General features: G+C 44.4%; 1 pseudogene; it reads right to left on the bottom strand.

The window, feature by feature from the left end:
• Positions 1–5338: 5338 nt before the first annotated feature.
• LOC149441252 (U2 spliceosomal RNA) lies at positions 5339–5444 on the bottom strand (annotated as a pseudogene).
• Between the last annotated feature and the right edge of the window lie 10632 nt (positions 5445–16076).

The following is a 16076-nucleotide window of genomic DNA, read 5'->3' as shown; positions in this document are numbered from 1 at the left end:
ACTTTACCTCTAGTTGGAATAACAAGATGCAGGTCCCCTTACCACCACTTGGAATGACAAGATGGAGGTTCCCTTACCATCTCATGGAATGACAAGATGTAGCTCCCCTTACCACCCCACGGAATGTCAAGGTGGTGGTCCCCTTATCATCCCATGGAATGACAAGATGGAGGTCCCCTTACCACCCCATGGAATGTCAAGGTGGTGGTCCCCTTACCATCCCATGGAATAACAAGATGGAGGTCCCCTTACCATCCCATGGAATGACAAGATGGAGGTCCCCATACCATCCCATGGAATGTCAAGATGGCGGTCCCCTTACCACCCCTTGGAATGACAAGATGGAGGTTCCCTTACCATCTCATGGAATGACAAGATGTACAAGATGTAGGTCCCCTTACCACCCCATGGAATGTCAAGGTGGTGGTCCCCTTACCATCCCATGGAATGACAAGATGGAGGTCCCCTTACCATCCCATGGAATGACAAGATGGAGCTCCCCATACCATCCCATGGAATGTCAAGATGGAGGTCCCCTTACCACCCATTGGAATGACAAGATGAAGGTTCCCTTACCATCTCATGGAATGACAAGATGTAGGTCCCCTTACCACCCCATGGAATGTCAAGGTGGTGGTCCCCTTACCATCCCATGGAATGACAAGATGGAGGTCCCCTTACCATCCCATGGCATGACAAGATGGTGGTCCCCTTACCATCCCATGGAATGACAAGATGGAGGTCCCCATACCATCCCATGGAATGTCAAGATGGAGGTCCCCTTACTGTCTCATGGAAAGACAAGATGGAGGTCCCCATACCACCCTATGGAATGGCAAGATAGAGGTCCCCCTATCCCTTGTAATGACCCTTTACCTCCCCTTTGAAATAACAAAATGGGGGCCCCCCAATTCCCCTTGAAATAACAGGACAAACATTGTGCCTGTGCATAAATCAGTATAGTGAAACTGCAGGATAATTCTATCACTGTGGAAGGTTTGGATGGACACAGAAAGCCCAGCTGTATTGTTCTCTAAAGAGATGGAAATTATCCCCCCACCTAGACACATTGTACACTGGTCAGAAATTGAGAAATAGCAACACCATACAGCCAGAGCCATTGTCTGTCACTTTATTGTGTAAACTAGATTTAATTGTCCTGTTTACAGAGTGTGAATCCACCCAAAACTTGTATGGAGGGGAATATGGGGGGCTGATGACCTCACCTTCTGTAAATGCTATCATCCTGCAATACTTTTGGAATCACCAATCCAGGACATTTAAGAACATCAAGTAGGAGTTGGAAATGGAGAATTTTATTTTCCTTGAAAGTGCTGCAAAAATATAATTTTGGTGGAATGTCACCACTTTGGAAAAAGTACTGTGGTTTTTAAAGGTGCAGTGGGCTTTAATGAAGGTTACAAAAGCTCCTTCCAACTATCCTGAACCTTTTCTTATGTACAAAATATCCCCTAGTTAGCCTCATCATTTTATGTTTTTTTTTTCACCGAAAAGTTGTTCAAGGCAAATAAAACATTTAAAGCAGCAATATGCAAAAAAAAAAAATTATATATATACAGACACACACACACTATATTGCCAAAAGTATTGGCCCCCCCCTCCAAATCATGTGATTCAGGTGTTCCAATCCCCTCCATGGCCACAGGTGTATACAATCATCCCCTAGGCATGCAGACTGCTTCTACAAACATTGGTGAAAGAATGGGTCGCTCTCAGGAGCTCAGTGACTCCAAGCGTGGTCCTGTGATAGGTTGTCACCTGTGCAATAAGTCCATCCATGACATTTCCTGGCTACTAAATATTCCATGTTCAACTGTTAGGCTACGTTCACACTAGCTTCATCAGCAGGCATCAGAAAGGCCTTTGGGAAGCGTTTTTAACGCTTTTTCAAATGCCTATGAGAATTCTGCACATAGCAGCACACAGTGCTGTTCACAGTGAAGCGTTAGCGTCGGGTCGCGGTAAAACTGACTTCTCATGTCAGGAGGAGTTGAAACTTCCCATTCAAGTCTATTGTAATGCTTCTCAAAACGCCTGGCAGGCATTTGCGGAGCGTTAATACCATTAAACATCATTATGGGCGTTTGTGGTGCAGTTTTACCACTTTGCAAACGCCTATCAAACGCCTCAAAAACGCGTATGGGGCATTTGGGGAGCGTTAAAAACACTTCCAAATGCTTGTCAAAAGCTATAGGGGTGTTTAGCAGGAGTTAGAAATAAAGTCAAGTGTGAACGTAGCCTTAGTGGGATAACAAAGTGGAACCAACTGGGAACAACAACAACTCAGCCACCAAGTGGTAGGCCACGTCACATGACAGGGCGGGGTCAGCGCATGCTGAAGCGCACAGTGCGCAGAAGTCACCAACTGTCTGCAGAGTCAATAGCTAAAGACCTCCAAACTTGGTGTGGCCTTCAGATTAGCACAACAACAGTGCGTAGAGAGCTTCATGGAATGGGTTTCCATGGCCGAGCAGCTGCATCCAAGCCTTACATCACCAAGTGCAATGCAAAGCGTCGGATGCCGTGGTGTAAAGCACGCCGCCACTGGACTCTAGAGCAGTGGAGACGTGATCTCTGGAGTGACCAATCACGCTCCTCTGGCAATCTGATGGACGTGTCTGGGTTTGGCGGTTCCCAGGAGAATGGTACTTGCCTGACTGCATTGTGCCAAGTGTAAAGTTTGGTGGAGGGAGGATTATGGTGTAGGGGTGTTTTTCAGGGGTTGGACTTGGCCCCCTAGTTTTAGTAAAGGGAACTTTTAAGGCATTGGCATACCAAGACATTTTGGACAATTTCATGCTCCCAACTTTGTGGGAAGAGTTTGGGGATGGCCCCTTCCTGTTCCAACATGACTACACACCAGTGCACAAAGCAAGGCCCATAAAGACATGGAGGAGCCAGTTTGGGGTGGAGGAACTCGACTGACCTGCACAGAGTCCTGACCTCAACCCCATAGAACACCTTTGGGATGAATTGGAGCAGAGACTGTGAGCCAGGCCTCCTCCCCCGACATCAGTGCCTGACCTCACAAATGTGCTTCTGGAAGAATGGTCCAACCTTCCCATAGACACCCTCCTAAACCTTGTGGACGGCCTTCCCAGAAGAGTTGAAGCTGTTATAGCTGCAAAGGGCGGGGCCAACTCCATATTGAACCCTACGGACTAAGACTGGGGGGCCATTAAAGTTCATATGCATGTAAAGGCCGGCCGACCAATACTTTTGAAAATATAGTGTATATATAGTGCCTTGAAAAAGTATTCATACCCCTTGAAATTTTCCACATTTTGTCACGTTACACCCAAAAACGTAAATGTATTTGATGTGATAGACCAACACAAAGTGGCACATAATTGTGAAGTGGAAGGAAAATGATAAATGGTTTTCAAATATTTTTACAAATAAATATCTGAAAAGTGTGGCGGCATTTGTATTCAGCCCCCCGGAGTCAATACTTTGTAGCACCCCCTTTCGCTGCAATCACAGCTGCAAGTCTTTTTGGGGATGTCTCTACCAACTTCTGAAGGCAATTGGTTCCACTAGATTTTAGTTTGGGGTATCAGAGTAAAGGGGGCTGAACACACCACACTTTTCAGATATTTATTTGTAAAAAAAATTTGAAACCATTTATCATTTTCCTTCCCCTTCACAATTATGTGCCACTTCGCGTTGGCCTATCACATAAAATCCCAATAATATACATTTACATTTTTGGTTGTAACATGACAAAATGTGTACATTTTCAAAAGGTATAAATACTTTTTCAAGGAACTGTATATATATATACATATATATATACATATACATATATATATGTATATATATATATATTACACAGAAAGGGGGGGGGGAAGATTACCAAATAACATAAAATAAAATACCCTAGATACACACAAAATCACTAAAAAACCTATAAATGGAGACAAAATAAGATTTTTTTTTTCAAGAAAATTTTGCCAAACACAAATGATTAAGGAAGATTTACTAAAACTGTAGTACCCACACTCTGGTGCAGCTGTGCATGGTAACTAATCAGGTTCTAATTTCAGCTTGTTCATTTAAGCTTTGCCAATAAAACCTGGAAGCTGATTTGGTTCCATGCAGAACTGCACCAGATTTTGCACTCTACAAGTACATAACTGCTAATGAGTGATAGCCCCAGATTAAAAATTTACTTTTTGGGACTTTTCCCCACCTCCTGTATTAAAAAAATACATGTCCAAACTCTCCATGTTCCAATGCTGTCCCTAGTGTCATCCACAGTCTGGCTTCACCAGTCCCTTTTTTGTCATTCTGTCCATTTCCTGTGAGCCTGGCCTGTCATTTACACTTCGGTCAGGGATTACTTCATTTATTTCAGGTACTTGTATTGTATAGCGCCGTCAATTTCCGCAGCGCTTTACATATATATAGTACATTCACATCAGTCCCTAACCCTCAAGGGGCGTACAATCTAAGGTCCCTAACTCACATTCATACATACACATTTTTTTTTTTTTTAAGTCCGCAAACGTGCAACTATAACGAAAAACCCGTAAGTGTTCACAAAAAAAGTGCAAGTGCAAAACACCACACGAAAAAGTGCACTTAGGGGTGTGCTTTGTCCTACCCCCGAAGGGGTTGGACCACTACCCTGATCCCCCGGGGCACGAAGCTCCTGACAGGGACAAGGTTCCCATTTGGTCCTCCTGGCCAAAAGGCCTGGTGGACCACCGTTCCTTGTGTCCAGCCGAAGCCGGACATCCAGTACTTGGTCAGGGGGCTCTCCCGAAGAGAAAACCCCCCAGGGACAGGGGAGGAAGGAACCAAAAGGCCACACATCCTCCCCCTAGACTTCAGGGCAGGCCCGAGGACCCACACCCTCCATCCTGTGAGAAAAACACACACATAAGTAAAGAAAAAAGTGACAATACGTGGGAGTGAAATAAATAGAAAATAAAAAAAAAGTGGTCGTGCCAAATAGTGCACGGACCAGGCCCTGAGGCCTGTAGCAAAAATTGCCCTGGTCCTAGCCATAAGGCCTGGTCCTAAGGGCGCTGTGCAGAAAAAGTGGTAAATCAGTGACCATGTCCCATCTTCACACTGTGGGGTTCCACACCCAGGTGTTACTAGTGGCACCCCTGAGGCGACTACTCAGGGGGCACTGGTTTGCGGACTCTCTGCCTTCCCGACCCTGGCCAGACAAGGTAGATCCATCCAAATCAGGAGGAACTGGGTCCTTCCGGTCTCCTCGGGGGAATTACTCCCAGGCCCCAGCTACGTGTGGGCGTCCTGGTTTTTGTCCCCCCGGTACTAGCCGTCCAGACCCCCATCATACCAGTGAGGGTGCTATACAACAGTCATCCCCGCAAAGCTAGAATGGCCGGGAGCACCCCCACTGGACACTGATACTACACTTGATCTTAGCCAAAAGGCCGAGAAGCGATTCATACATACACATTTTTTGATTGAAAAGATACTTTTATTACAGAAGCATCAAAAACAACATGTTACTTGTAATCGGGGTACATCTCACCCTGTACTGCGACGCAGCGCACCACATTGCAATACAGTTCCAAGCATACAATAAATACATTCAGAAATAAATACATTCGCTCAGCGGTATGATGCCTGACGTGATGTGCGTGGAGGACGAATCTCCAGACCACCACGTCATGCATAACGCCGCTTACCCCAAAAACTGTAGCATCCTAATATACATTACGTTTCCTAATAATACTAATGCATGCAAAAACGAAAACCGGATATTACGATCAACAATAGGCATCGGGTGTGTGGGGGGGGGGGGGGAAGGGGGGGGAAAGAACACAGGCCCGAAGCTTTATTGAAGAGACAAAGACACGCAAGGGGGAGTAGGGGGAAGGGGAAAATCTTCAGACGTCCTCTTCCTCCTTAAAGTCCATCAAGGAATAGTCTCTGAGCAGACTGAGGATCAGTCTGCGGCAGTCCTCAATGGACATCCTCTCCCGCTGGTGGATGAGGCGCTTTCTGGCGCACCATAAAGCGTCCTTAAAACAGCACAGCACCCGCCAGGCGCCGTCAATGTCCTCCAGAGAAAAAGTCCCACAGAATAGTCCATTCAACACCCCAAAGTGAGTGATGGCTGTCTGTGGTACAAAGTCCTTGAGTTCAGGTTCCAGGGCCCCCAACAGGGCCTGAGCAAATGAGCACTCCCAGAAAACGTGGTAAGACGTTTCCTCGTGGATGATGCAGAAGGGGCAGTGTCTGTATCTGCTCAGGTTCCTGGCATGCATAAATGTCCTGAGAGGCAACCCCCCTTGGATTGCCATCCATGCCAGGTCTTTGTGCCTGTTGGTAAGGATGTTGGAAGAAACATTCCTCCAGACCACCTTGCAGGTGTCTGAAGGCAGGCCTGGAACCGACTCCAAAATGTCGCTGGTTCGGATGAGCTTGTAGATAGTCTTTGGCTTCCACAATTCAGGCTTGACTCCCTGATGAACTTGAAGGTATCCAAGTAGTACCAAGGAGTGTCCCAGTTGTAGGGGATGGAACTATCCCAAGTGTCCCACCCCAGGGACCTCCAGAGAGCCAACAGGAAGAAGCGAGACATTGCGTTCCTGCCAGAGTCCATAATCCGTCTGGGCAAAGTTCTGCAGATGCAGTTGCAAGCAAAGAACACCCTCAGCTGGGTGGCGATGTCGGGCACGCCCTTACCGCCCTTGAGGGGTTCCTTGAACATGACTGCCCGCTTCACTCTGTCCATCTTGGAGCCCCAGATGAAGTGGAACACCGCCCTGGTGATGGCCTTACAGGTGTTGACCCGTGGGGGCCAGGCCTGGGCGAGGTACTGCAACACAGGGAGAATCTCGCTGCGGAGTACCAGTGTCTTCCCTTCGATGGAGAGGTCTCTGAGGCTCCATAGTCCAAACTTTTGACGCATCTTGGCCAGTCTCTCCTCCCAAGACTTCAGGGCTGCGCCCTCGGCACCAAACCAAACTCCCAAAATTTTCATGAAGTCTGTCTTGATGCCAAAGGGCATGGATGCAGAAGAAGGCAGGAACCACTTTCCGAAGAGCATGACTTCCGACTTCCCGCAGTTGACCTTTGCCCCCGAAGCTTGGCCGAAGTCCTCGCAGGTCTGGACGAGCAGGTCGATGGAGCGCTGGTTGGCACAGAACACCGTCACGTCGTCCATGTAGAGCGAGCACTTCACTTCCCGTCTGTCTGGTCCCGGTGCGGTGATTCCCCCGATCTCTGGATTCCGTCTGATGCATTCGGCGAAGAGCTCTATACAGCAAACAAAAAGCAGAGGTGAGAGAGGACAGCCTTGTCTGACCCCATTCATACATACACATTTTTTTTTTTTTTTTTTTTTTTTTTTTAAGTCCGCAAACGTGCAGCTATAACGAAAAAACCCGTAAGTGTTCACAAAAAAGTGCAAGTGCAAAACACCTTCATACATACACATACTATGGACAATTTAGACAGCATCCAATTAACCTACCAGCATGACTTTGGTGTACCTCGGAGTACCCGGAGGAAACCCATGCAGGCACAGGGAGAACATGCAAACTCCAGGCAGGTGGTGCTGTGGTTGGCATTCGAACCAACGACCCTAGTACTGCCAGGCAGAAGTGCTAACCATTTAGCCACTGTGCTGCCTACAAAGGGTGGGCTCACAGTACTCTAATTTTGAGAGACCTTAATAATTTTTCAATAAATCTTTCTTTTAACAAGGTGCTATTTGTACAGTACCCCTTGTAAGCAGTCACTGGAAGTCTATATTACCATTTGTTTGGAGGTCAAGGGCGAGGTCAAGGAGGAAGGTGTCAGAGTAAGAGTGATAGGCAGATCATTTTATTGTTCTTCCTTTATTGAATTGTAAGTGCTGCATTGTGCAGACAAGAAATGTACAAAGCTTTGCACAAAGGACACCACTTACAGCAACAAACAATTTGTGCAACACAATTCAGTGGCCAGAGGTGTGAAATGAGCAGTCAGAATCTGAATACCAATTGGTGCATAGCAATGGCCCCTTATGAGCTGTGGGATTTGATGGGCCCCCCTGTGTCTTTCTACTGGTGATTTGCTCTGTAGCTGCAGCCAGACACTTATTGACCCATCAATGGTGGCCAACAGACTTCTACTTAAGTAATCTTATTTTTGTTTATTTATTGGCTCATATGTCTTATGATTAAGCCCGAGATCATGTGAAACGCGTTAACAAGTCCCCTATTCATGTCCTGGTGTTTTGTGTGTCCTATGGATCAATAAATTCACACTATATTCATCTATCCTCCAGTGTGCGGCTTACCATTCTTCCTATGGCAGCCATTCCCAGCCAGGGTTCTATGGAACCCTCTACAGGTAGATAGGGGTTCCTTGAGCTGTGGCTAATTGACCTCCCAACTAATGATACCCTCATAGTTCCAGGTCCATCCCTATTGTGTAGAGCCAGTAGCATGACAATGATATTTTTATCTAACTGTAGGGGGGCATTCTGACCACAGACCACCAATGTAACAGCCCATTTTCATAATGACCCCCCTGATGGACTAATCTTAACAGGAGTTCCCTGACACCTGAAAATGATTTCAAAGGCTTTCTAGGGATGAAAAACGTTGAGAAAAGATAGTCTAGGAAATAAAGGGTTGAGGGTATGGGATACTCAAAAACAGCAGCAAAAGTTCCCTCCACTCAGTAGATTCATGAAGTATCTTTTATCTCTACCACAGGCTAGTGCAGATATGGTAGGCCAGATGGGCAGCTATGTACCTTTATAGTTGTAGGTCTTTAAGCCAAATGCGGCTATTTGTCTTGCTGAACCTTTAAGTTGGGACTGGCCATTTATCAAGTAAGACTTCTTTAGCTTCAGCTTCCTCCTCCGACAGTAGACCTGAGAAGCATGAACTGGACTTCTCTGGACCTATACCCTCTCCAGACAGCAAGCCTAGAAGACAAGAAAAACCTTCTCACATGGACTCCCTTCCTAGGAAGAATCTGTGAGGCAAAGAATGGACCTCTGGACACACATCCTATCAAGGCAAAGACTCTTCTAGAAGGTCAACCCATATATTAAATTTCCTTCCCTAGCCATCTTCACTGGCATAAACCCCTCAGTGATTGGCCAGTGTAAAATAAATAGTCATAACCAAATACATTGCAACTTCTCCCATTCTCCAGTAGTAAGCAAAAGCAAACCATGTTCTTGGGCGTAAGAAACCAAACAAACCCAGATACCACAAACAGAGCTCACACTTGATACAGCCTTGCTGCAAGGACTAAGTTTAGACTAGGGATACTCTAACTTATGGCACAATCCCTACAGGCATCTTTTTTTAAAAAGATCTTAAAGTAAAAATACATTCTTGGATCATGTTTATGTCCATGAAGAAGCGAAAAGGAGAGAACAACCAAACATGGCCAAAAGAAAAAGATTGCATATCCCTGGGCACTTTGTGCCCCCCTTGAGGAAACCCTCTACTTCCCCAGTCATGCCTAAAACAGCAATTCTCAACCAAGATTCCTTAGAATCCTAGGGTTCCTCCTGAGGTTGCTAAGGGTTCTTGAGCTTTGGTTGATTGACCTCCCATCTGATATTGTCTTTATAGTTCCAGGTCCAGTGCCACTTGACAGAGCCAGGACACCAGTGATCTTTTAAGCTGTCTGGAAGGGGGGAATTCTAACCTACACTGTAAATGGACCATTTTTCCCACTGGTCACCGATGTAAGGAGCGTTTTTCTACTTATCTCTGATGACCTGATTTTACCAGGGGTCCATGAGACCTGAACATTATTTCAAGGGTTCCTCTTACGTAAAAAGGTTGAGAAAGACTGCCCTATGGTGATTTTTCTGACCAATTGCCACCTGCTAGCCTACAGTGCTTAGTACATAAATCTCTATTCTGAGTCAATACCAGTGTTCATTTTTATGCCATGGTTACTTGGATCTGCTGGCTGCCAACTCAGGACCACACTTATTTGAAAACATCTCCCGTTTGCCTGAGTCGGTCCCAGGTTTTAGAGACTTTAGTTAGTCCAGCTTCCACAATAAATTAATGTTTGTTTGTTTTTTTAAACGTTAGGTTTAATTATTTGTTGTTTGAGGATTTATTGAGTGATGATCAATGTTTGCAAATGCCAAAATTATATTCAATAAATTAGTTTAGAAGGTGCAATACAAAGGAGACTGCGCTACCCCATATGGAAGAAAAATATATTTGAAATATATATTAAAAATATTCTTCCCAAATATATTGACATATATTTGAAATACTACAATTTTGGCCATATTCAATATATATATATATATATATAAAAAAAAAATTATATATATATATTGAATGTTGAAATGCGTTATTACAAAATATATGAAAAATATTTTTAAAAATACATTTCAAATATACTGTATGTCTTTAAAAATACAAATATGCATTTTTGGAATGCATTTACAAATATATGTAAAAATATATGTCGATAAAATGACTTTCTTAAATGTTAAAAAAAATCTGAAGAATATATTTAAAAATATATTTTTAAAAATATTTTTCATATATTTTCTAATATATAAAAGACGCATTTTAACATGCAGTATATATATATATTTATTGAAATATATTTTAATATATCTGGGAAGGATATTTTTAAAATATATGTCAAATATATTTTTCTTCCATGTGGGACCCCATGACCTTTAGGGTGCTAAATAGCTCAGCTACACAAGCTCTGAATCAGTGCACACATTAAGTCCCCATTCACACCTGAGTGTGACAATATTATTCTCAATGGGCCCATTCACACCTGAGCAATGTATTGTTTGTCAACTGAAACTTGAAAAAATATATGTGCTTCTTTGCAGCAGAATCACACTTTTTTGGTCCCATAGACTTTAATGCAAATGGTAACTCCCATTTACAAGCCTCTGGGGCCACAAAAAGGCACTACTCTGCTATTTTACTACAGAATATGCCTTTAAATTGCCTGGCAATGCTCATACGTGAATTAGGGCTCAGTCACTGGCAGCCATGGTCAGTAAGTAGTCCACAAGTAGCCTATAGTTAATGTAAACCATAACTGACTGACATTTCGTTTGCTAAAGCACTGTGTATCATAAACATTTGCTCATGTTATATACTTGTTTTCACTTCTTCTTCCTTCTTTGTTGCATCTCCGTGCTGCTGATCACCTGCAGCCTCTTTGAAGACACTTCCTATCTACATGCACTGCAGTGATGACTAGAGATCTGTTAAAGAGACAAAGGAAATTTAATTAGCAAAGTCCCATCTAAAAGTTGATCACATCCATAATGGAAACATCCAGGGGCGGACTGACCATTTGGAAACGAGGGCCCGAGGTCAATAGGGGGCCCCATGAGATGCCCCTGGTACCTTTTTCATAGGCTTTTTTGAGTTTGGGCAAGGACACAGGGGCCCCATGATCCCCTATTGCCCGGGGGCTCCATGAGTTGTCAGTCCGCCCCTGGGAACATCAATTGTTAATACACTTAGGCCGGCCATACATGAGTCGAAATTCGACCGATTTTTCATCCAAAAATCAGACCTAAGAATAATTGGTCGATTTTCGCTCTGTTAGTGGGTCAATGGCACCGGCCGATTTTTGTGGTTTCTCCCCTTTTCGGTGATCGGGCATGTTGGAAAATTTGTGAAAAACAACAGATTTTCGACTCAATGATGGTCAAATCGTACGATCGTTTTTCCGAAAAGAATATGAGTCATGACCTGGAAGGAACAGAAGTTTCACTGTTATATGGGGTGAACTCAGAGGCGGACTGACCATTTGGAAACTCGGGCACTGCCCGAGGGCCCAGGGTCAGTAGGGGGCCCCATGAGATGTCCCTGGTACCTTTCATAGGCTTTTTTGTTTGTGGTTTGAGTGTGGGCGAGGCCACAGGGGCCCCATGATCCCCTATTGCCCGGGGGCCCCATGAGTTGTCAGTCTGCCCCTGGATGAACTTTATGACTTTGTTGGCCGATTTTCGAAATCAATGATGTCACCATCGGATTGCTGAGCGAACGTTTTTGATTTTCAGACAAAAAATTGTTCGGAATTCGAACCATGTATGGCCTGCATTAGTTTCCAATAGACTTATGCAGGCCATACATGGTTCAAATTTTGAACGGTTTTTTTGGTCCGAAAATCTAAACCGTCGTTCACTCAGTAATTCGATGGTGACATCAATGATTTTGAAAATCGGCCAACCAAGTCATAAAGTTCACCCCATATAACAGGTGAAACTTCTGTTCCTTCCAAGTCACGGCTCATGCGCATATTCTTTTTGGAAAAACGATCGTATGATTTGACCTTCATGGAATATAAAATCGGTCGTTTTTTCATGAATTTTCCAACATGCCCGATCACCGAAAAGGGGAGGAACTACAAAAATCGGCCGGTGCCATTGACCCACTAACACAGCGAAAATCGGCCGATTATTCTTAGGTCCGATTTTCGGACGAAAAATCAGTCGAATTTCGACCCGTGTATGGCCGGTGATGATCCTCAGCAGATAGAAGGAATATCTGTAGTAACACAAAAGAGTACTAGAGGGCGCGATCTAAGTGTAGTAAATATATCTTTATGGATAAAAAAAGATAATTGGCCACTCACATGTTGGATAGAAGGGTGCTTTTTATCCTACAACATGTGAGTGGCCAATTATCTTTTTTGATCAATAATTATTATTATTTACTGCACTTAGATTGTGCCCTCTTGTGTTTTCGTGTTACTCCATTGATTACTGTATAGCATTTCTCAGGATGGGTTTCCTGATGGTGACAACAGTAGACCATACATGCGTAACCTGTGCAGGAATGTCAGAAGCATTCAAGTTGTTCTAAAGGCTCAAGGTTTTTTACCTTTACGCGTCCTTCTGTGTGTGGCACCCCCCCTCACCCCCCCTAAAACTTCCCTGATCACCAGCGATGTGCACAAGAGCCTTGGCTGCTCCTCATTGGCTGAGACAGCAGCTGTAGCCATTGGCTCACATTATTGATAATCACAGCCAGTGAGCCAATGAGGAAAGAACAGGGGACAATGTGTCAATGGGCACACCGTGGAACGGCTTGGGAGCAAGCCTGCTCAAGTGCCCCCATATCAAGCTGCCTTCTCTGGGGGCACTCGGCAGGAGGGAGTGGCCAAGAGCGTCAGCAGGGAACCCGAGAAGAGGAGGATCCGGGCTGCTCTGTGCAAAACCACTACATACAGCAGGTAAGTACGACATGTTTGTTATTTTTGCACAAAAGACACTACCTTTAGCCCTGGTTTTCACTGATGCGACGTGTCGTGCGTTTTGACTGTTCAAATCGCATGACCAAAATGCAGCATCATTTTCTGGAACACCTCAATGAGAAAATTATACTGCAGTTTGGCCATTAGACGGAGCTAAAGAAACAGACATTGAGCGCTTATAAAATTTCTGGTCACACTCTGACCAGGGTGAGCCAATGCTTCTGACATTTGTGCAATGAACGTTTCATAAATAGACCCCTTAGTCCAAACATTTTAAACAAAGGGACAGTTTACTGTCCTTCAGACTTTAGAGGGGCCACACTGTGGCCTTTGGGAGAAGAAAATGTTGCAGCATCAGTTGGAGTAAACAATGTCCCATTGTTGGTGTAATTGAGAGGAATTGTGCCCCATCATTGGTGTCATTGGTAAGAACAGTGTCCTATCATTGGTGTAAGTGGGAGGAAATGTGCCCCATTGTTGATGTCATTGGTAGGAAGAGTGCCCCATCATTGGTGTCATTGGCAGGAATAGTGTCTTATCATTGGTGTTATTGGGAGGAATTTTGGCCCATCGCAAGAGTCATTGGGCCCCATTATTGGTGTCATGGAGAGGAACTGTGCCCCATTATTGTATCATTGGTAGGAATTGTGCCCCATCATTGGCGTCATTGGTAGGAATAGTGTCCTATTCTTAGTCTCATTAGTAGAAATAGTGTTCCATCATTGGTGTCAGTGGGAGAAAAGGTTTCCCATCATTGGAGTCAGTGGGAGGAATTGTGCCCCATCATTGGTGTCATTGGTAGGAATAGTGTCCTATTATTGGTCTCATCGGTAGGAATAGTGTCCTATCATTGGTGTAATTGGGAGGAACTGTGCCCCATTGTTGATGGCATTGGGAGGAATTGTGCCCCATCATAAGAGTCATTGAGCCCCATTGTTGGTGTCATGGAGAGGAACTGTGCCCCATCATTGTATCATTGGGATGAATTGTGCCCCATCATTAGCTTCATTGGTAGGAATAGTGTCCCATCACTGGTGTGATTGGGAGGCACTGTGCCCCATTGTTGATGCCATTGGTAGGAAGAGTGCCCCATCATTGGTGTCATTCATAGGAATAGTACACCATCATCGGTAGGAATAGTGTCCTATCATTGGTGTAATTGGGAGGAATTGTGCCCCATCGTTGATGTCACCTGGAGGAATTGTGCCCCATCGTTGATGTCACCTGGAGGAATTGTGCCCCATCGTTGGTGTCATCTGGAGGAATTGTGCCCCATCGTTGATGTCACCTGGAGGAATTGTGCCCCATCGTTGGTGTCACCTGGAGGAATTGTGCCCCATTGTTGATGTCACCTGGAGGAATTGTGCCCCATCGTTGATGTCATCTGGAGGAATTGTGCCCCATCGTTGATGTCACCTGGAGGAATTGTGCCCCATCATTGATGTCATCTGGAGGAATTGTGCCCCATCGTTGATGTCATCTGGAGGAATTGTGCCCTATCATAAGAGTCATTGGGCCCCATTGTTGGTGTCATTGACAGGAACTGTGCACTATTGTTGGTGTTGGTGAATGAAATAGTTCCCCAAGGGCTGTATAAAGGCAAGCAAAGGGCTGCATTTGGGCCCCCGGACCATAGTTTGGAGATCACTGCCTTATGCAGGCCATAGACGGGTCGAAAATCGGCCGCTTTTTCTTTTAAAAAAACAAAAAATCGGTCGTTCAAGCGGCCGACGTTACCAGCAACGGTAAAAAAAAATCGGCCGATTTTCATCCCGTCTACAGCCGGCAAAAAGTGTCCCTGCAGAGAGCTCTGCTATTTCTTTGACAGTTCCTTGACATTTATAGCGGTTGCAACAATGTATCTATTTGTATCCATTTAGGATACAGATGTTATTATTCGGAAACAAATAGATACAATGTTGCAACCGCTATAAATGTCAAGGAACTGTCAAAGAAATAGCGGAGCTCTCTGCAGGGACACTTTTTGCCGGACTGGAATCCCTCTTCTTCTTCATCCTCTTCTTCTTCTTCCTCTTCTTCATCCTCTTCTTTATCCTCTTCTTCTTCATCCTTTTCTTCTACTTCTTCATCCTCTTCTTCTACTTCTTCTTCTTCTTCATTCTCTTCTTCTTCATCCTCTTCTTCTTCATCATCCTCTTCTTCTACTTCTTCTTCATCCTCTTCTTGTTCTTCTTCCTCTTCTTCATCCTCTTCTTCTTCTTCATCCTCTTCTTCATACTCTTCTTCCTCTTCTTCATCCTCTTCTTCTTCTTCATCCTCTTCTTTTTCATCCTCTTCTTCCTCTTCTTCATCCTCTTCTTCTTGTTCTTACTCTACTTCCTCTTCTTCATCCTCTTCTTCTTCTTCATCATCCTCTTCTTCTTCCTCTTCTTCATCCTCTTCTTCTTCATTCACTTCTTCTTCTTCATCCTCTTCTTCTTCTTCATCCTCTTCTTCTTCCTCTTCTTCATCCTCTTCTTCTTCATCCTCTTCCTCTTCTTCATCCTCTTCTGCTTCATCATCTTCTTCATCCTCTTCTTCATCCTCATCCTCTTCTTCATCATCATCTTCTTCTTCCTCTTCTTCATCCTCTTCTTCATCATCTTCTTCTTCATCCTCTTCTTCATCCTCTTCTTCTTCATCCTCTTCTTTTCTTCTTCTTTTTGTCTTCCTCTTGCAGGTCACTGCTCATGCGCAGATTTTTTTATCAGTAAAAAGATCAGCCAAATTTTTTCCAACTTTACCGATAAAAAAAATCTGCCAAAATACCGAAAAATGGCCGAACAATTAGCCCACTAACGATCCGAAAATCGGCCGATTTTATTTTCGGCCGAAAAATCGGCCGATTTTCG

Source organism: Staurois parvus, unplaced genomic scaffold (genome assembly GCF_062004578.1).
Source record: "Staurois parvus isolate SC_StPar_1 unplaced genomic scaffold, SC_StPar_1.0 ptg001008l, whole genome shotgun sequence".
Taxonomy (NCBI): Eukaryota; Metazoa; Chordata; class Amphibia; order Anura; family Ranidae; genus Staurois; species Staurois parvus.
Note: the sequence above shows the minus strand (reverse complement) of the source record. Positions and strands in the feature narration are given on the sequence as shown.